The following is a 5,558-nucleotide window of genomic DNA, read 5'->3' as shown; positions in this document are numbered from 1 at the left end:
ATATATACATATATGCTGCTGAGACTCCCTTCGGTCATGACTAACCATGGGATGTATATATATATATATGTATATATACATACATACATATATACACGCTCATAACCATGTGCACAATCACGTACACAAATGCATACACTTGCGTGTGCATGGATACGTGCTTGTGTGTTTAATCCCTTCTCTCTCTCTCTCTCTCTCTCTCTCTCTCTCTCTCTCTCTCTCTCCGGATGTGTTGTATCAAGTTTGCTTCACAACCACCTGGTTCTGGGGGCATTCCTATTGCGTGGCACATTGGGTAAGTGTATAATAGATTATACTTTCGGGTCGACAAAAGCCTTGGCTGGATTTGATTCACGGCAACTGAAAGAAACCCATCGTACGCCTGCATACATATGTGTGAGTGCGTGTGCGTTCGTGTGTGTGTTTGTGTCCATATCCTCTACCCCGCTGTTGCTTAACAAACGTTGTTGGTGGGTTTGTCTGTGTAACTTAGCTGTTCGGCTTAAAACACTGATAAAACAAATACCAGCCTTTAAAAAACAGTACTAGGATCGATTCATTCGACTAAAGTTCTCTAAGGTGGTGACCAGCATGACAGCAGCCGAATGTGTCTAAAACAAGTAAAATGTAAAAGACATATAAGCAACAAAATTTCCAAATTATCGTTATCAGAAGTATTATGCCTATGACGGAGAATCCTGCAATAGCAATGCATATTGTAATACGTAAAACAAAACCACCATAAAGCAAGAAACCAAGAAGCAGAAGTTTAATACAAGACAGTTATAGTAAAAGTCTGACTTATTGAATGGTTATTCTACTCAATAAACTTAGAACGGTTGGATGTATTTTAAAAGACTGTTATATTTTCTGAGTTTCTATGTCGATAGCTTCAAGCAATCACTAAACTGCTAACGAAAATTTCTAGACGATTTTCAGAGACTGTATCACAAATTAAAATATATAACTTTATTGACATATAGAGTGTGTTCAATATTGAAAAATCAAAGATAATCACATATATCACACGCCCTACGGTATTCATTTTCATATAAAGCTTTGTGCCTTATATATATGAAAATTTACTTGGGGACTCAAAAGTGACTCGCTGTTAATGATAAAGTAATTATTTTGCGAAGTCTTTCATAAAAGACTTTGCAAAATAAAAAACGCAATAAGATTTCTAAATTTGGCAAAGTAATAAATAACTGTCAATGTCTCACGGGAATTTAGATACAGAAATATCTACATTGAAATTAAAAGCGCTGGCATGGCTATGTGGTTAAAAGCGCGCTTTCTAACCACGTGGTTTTGAGTTTAATCCCACTATGACGGAAACTGGAGCGTATATTTGCTTGTGTGTGTGTGTGTGTATGTGTGTGTGCATGTGTGCATGTATGTATGTGTGTGTCTGTACGTGTGTGTATGTGTGTGTCTGTACGTGTGTGTATGTGTGCGTACACACAATTATGTGTGCGTGCTTGTATTTGTCCCTAATCACCGGTTGACAATCGATGTTGGTGTGTTTGCGTCTAAATCACATACCATTTCGTCACAGTGGCCAATAGAATAACAGACTTATAAAAATACATACTGGAGTCGATTTGTTCGACTGAGCTCTTCAAGGCAGTGCCCCAACATGGCCGCAGTCCAATAAGTGATACAAGTAAAATATGAAAAATATATATTCTGCCACTCATATTTATAAAGTTTTAGTCAATAGAGGAAAGAGTCTTGGTGCATTGTGAAAGAAACTTATATTCAGGCCGGAAACTTGACAGAAGTGCATGTATCGCACACGTGTAACAAAGACAAATACACCATCTTGCACCTACTCGCACACATACGCACATGCACACACACACACATTTCTACGCAAACTTATGCATACGTAGTGTCGAGGTTATTTCGCTCGAATTTTCCAAAATTAGTAACCAATCGACATTAATAAATCGTCGTTTTTACGTTCAATCATAATAATTAAAGCCGATTATTAATTTTCGTGAAAGGAAAAACTTTGAAGAGCTTGTTTAATTACAATTAAGTAACGTCTAAAGTTATTGTTAATTTCATTTTTATACATTCTATTGTGTATTATGAATATTATAATGATAAAATTGAGACAAAATCTTGATGGTGATGATTGTTTTTGTATTTTCAACATAATGAAGTAAACACATCGTATACATTTTATTATTCCATGTTGCTTATATAAACAGCTTTCTATATTCATTAATATTTCCTCTCCATGGGAGTGTCTAACGCACGCATACACACATGCACTCACGCACAAACACATAAACATACATATTCACACGCTTGCTTGCTTCATTTTTCAAAGCGGTTTATCAAATTCAATGGTGGCTATATTCTCCTTTACTTGTGGATCTTTTGATTATTGCACCTGATAAAGAATAGCAGCAACGAAAGTCCAGTCAATAAAGAATTGTGATTACTGCCGCCACTGCTGCTCATACTAAGTATGTTCACGAGTGAGGAAACAAAAGATGTGAAGATATTACCTCTTCCCAAATGCACCTTATGGTTGCGACTGCAGTGTCCAGCCTTGACATCTAAGATCCACATAGGAGAAGATATCAGCGAAATGAACTTTATGGTGTTGTTGAGGGTTGAGATTTCACAGTAACACACTTTGCTATGAAGTGGGTAACTCCATTGACACATACATGCGCGCATGCACAAACACACAAACACACATCATTATACCCACTATCACATACACACATGTAAAACAGATACACACAAATAAGACAAAAAATTGAGGCAAGTAGGAAACAAACAGGAAATACTACACGGAGTTAAGAAAGTGTGTGTACGCGCTTGAAAACTGTAGAAATATATATATTTATATATATGTTTCATGTTAACAAAAATCTCAAATCAAAAAAGGAAACAAAGGTATGTACGATGAAGTTTAATATCCAAACAGAGAAAAAGAAGAGAATCTGACGATTAGAGGGAGGTAAAAAAAGGACAGAAAAAAGAGTTGAGATTATTCCTGGATTCCATAAACATAGTTTTCTTCGTCACCGTTTATATGGAGCTAATCGACAACGTCAATACGATTATCTTTGTTTTACCTAATTCTGAAATAATGTCGTCTGTTTCTCTAAACTGGCTCTCCACATATCTTCTCATATCTTGAATAAACAATTGGTATCCTCTTCTCCTGTCACCCTTCCTGTGTTTTTCCTCCAGACCCCGCTCAAAACACTTTGTCCAGTTATCCATCGATATAAATGCACCCCTTGCATCTCTTTTTTACTCACATTTTTCGTACAGCTGCATGACCTACAATCAGAGGGCGTTCCCCTGGATATGAGTAAAAGATCTTCGTTCGAAGACTTACATAACCGCTAGCCACCACTTTTTTTTTATTTCTTGGAATATTTCCTAACATACATTCCATATATCCCGTAATAATTTCACTTTTACATACAAGCTTTTGTCAGTCTAATTAAATATATTACCAAGTACTAAGCTAAAATATAAAATGTAAATTTGAAATCCAAAACACACTAAGATAAAGCGATCGTTATGTGTAACATAGATTTTACTGCTACGTGTTAGTGAATATTTAAGTGTGTTGGCAGTTAGAGATACCCATGAGTATTTCTTTTCTGTAGCATACTTTTATTAGCTTACAAATTAGACAACGACAAACCCCAAAGCAATTTAAGAGTTAGAATTTATATGTATTGATTTAAAATTTTCGTTAATGATAATTTTCTTCACTTTAATCGGCAGCTGTAAGCCATAAAAAAAAAATTCAAAGCGTAAATGTTTACAAATTTTTATCCACAGGTGTCAATAATACTCAGTCTACAATGAAATTTTAGAGACATCAATGTGGAGACGAAGTGCTTTCATAGCTGTGATGGCTTTTGCATTCCTGTCCTATATTTATAGCGTATATCGATTGATTTATTTTCAATAAACAGAAAACTATTTTACAAGGTAAGATTAAATTTCGGCGCAGTTGTAATAGATTATAGAAGGTGATCCTGCTGACATTTAAATACATAGAGGTGAGGAACTAAATACTGCAACCAATAATGCATTGGGCTCTCTACTAACAGAGTATAAACGTGGACGCTAAATGAGTGCATTTGCAGAGAAAGAGAAACAGATGGATTACTTCTCATTTCGGTCCAAATTTTATAATATTTATATGAATATTACGTTACGCTAAGGCGGCGAGCTGGCAGAAACGTTAGCATCCCGGGCGCAATGCTTTGCGGTATTTCGTCTGTCTTTACGTTCTTGATTCAAATTCCACCGAGGTCGATTTTGCCTTTCATCCTTTCGGGGTCGATAAATTAAATACCAGTTGCCTACCGGGGTCGATCTAATCGGCTGGCCTCCTCCCAAAATGTCGGGCCTTGTACCTAGAGTAGAAAAGAATAGCTAACATGCGGGGTAAAATATTTAGATGCATTTCGTCCGTTTTTACATTCTGAGTTCAAATTTCGTCGGAATCAACATTGCGTTATATCTTTTGGGGTCGATAAAATAAGTACCAGTTGAATACTGGGGTCAATGTAATCGACTTACCTCTCCTCCGAAATTGCTGGCCTTGTGCCAAAATTTGAAACCAATATTACTTTACACTGAGTAAACTCAAGTACTTATTTAACTAAGTAAATCAGTGCTACACAAGGTTTGTAAAAAAATCATATTTGTGAATTTAATTACTCTCTGCTCTGTCAAGATATTTCGTTGAGAATTAGTTTCAAAATTCCAAAGAAAATGTGAAAAATTCCAAAATAAACGTGAAAAATAATTAATTTCATTTTTAAACACATCAAACTTACCTTACTGAACAGAAAATATATGTCATTCAGATTTCTAACAAATGAAGAATTACTTTCCAACACGATATTTATTTAAAAGAAATATAAAAGAAAAAATATTTTGTAGGTTACCAAACAAGAACTAATGAATGAAAAATGCTATGAGGAATACTTCTAATAAATGAAAATACATTGCAATGTATGTATTTTAATATCGCAGCCGATGCGTACGTGGTTACCGCAATAGTCATTTAAATCAAATAAGAATAGTAAAATAAGAATAGTAGTAAATAGAGACAAGTTGATTGATCTAACAAGATGTTTCTCTAGGGGATAAAAGTGTTATAAAACCTATTATGAGGATGTTACTAAGCTATTTTGGGAAGAAGTGAATCACAAGAAAACAAATATGTGAATTAATATAGACTTACCTTCTATTCAATATTGAATACAATGTTCGCATTGTTTTGGCCTTACCCACGATCCTTTATACAATATATTCTACACAATGCTTCATAGTAATTATATATATATATATTTATATATATGCATGTATGCATGTGTGCAAGTATATATATGTAGAAGGTTGAAAAGGAACACATGAGTTGATATGTATAAGGAAAATAAGATAAGGTAGAAAATGCTAAACTAATTTTTTCATGAAGAACATTTTAGTACCGGTTTCAGTCTTTGCGACTTTTTCAACTTATAGTAAAGCATGAAAAACAATTAAATTGTGGAAAA

The 5,558-nt window shown here is 34.6% G+C and overlaps 1 protein-coding gene and 1 long non-coding RNA gene across 2 annotated transcripts in view; one reads left to right on the top strand and one right to left on the bottom strand.

Moving 5' to 3' along the window:
* Positions 1-5,558, bottom strand: part of LOC106877900 (dipeptidyl peptidase 4) — a 611,833-nt gene that overhangs the window by 551,652 nt on the left and 54,623 nt on the right. The gene's annotated exons all lie outside the window — the stretch shown is intronic.
* LOC106877902 (uncharacterized) overlaps positions 3,276-5,558 on the top strand; it is a 3,858-nt gene continuing 1,575 nt past the window's right edge. Inside the window, exons 1-2 of the long non-coding RNA XR_001410432.2 lie at positions 3,276-3,978; positions 4,942-5,013. This is a non-coding gene — a long non-coding RNA (uncharacterized LOC106877902). The remainder of the gene's footprint in view (positions 3,979-4,941; positions 5,014-5,558) is intronic.

The sequence above is a fragment of the Octopus bimaculoides genome, chromosome 4 (assembly GCF_001194135.2).
Source record: "Octopus bimaculoides isolate UCB-OBI-ISO-001 chromosome 4, ASM119413v2, whole genome shotgun sequence".
Classification (NCBI taxonomy): domain Eukaryota; kingdom Metazoa; phylum Mollusca; class Cephalopoda; order Octopoda; family Octopodidae; genus Octopus; species Octopus bimaculoides.
The sequence above is the reverse complement of the archived record's forward strand: the minus strand, read 5'-3'. Positions and strand labels throughout refer to the sequence as shown.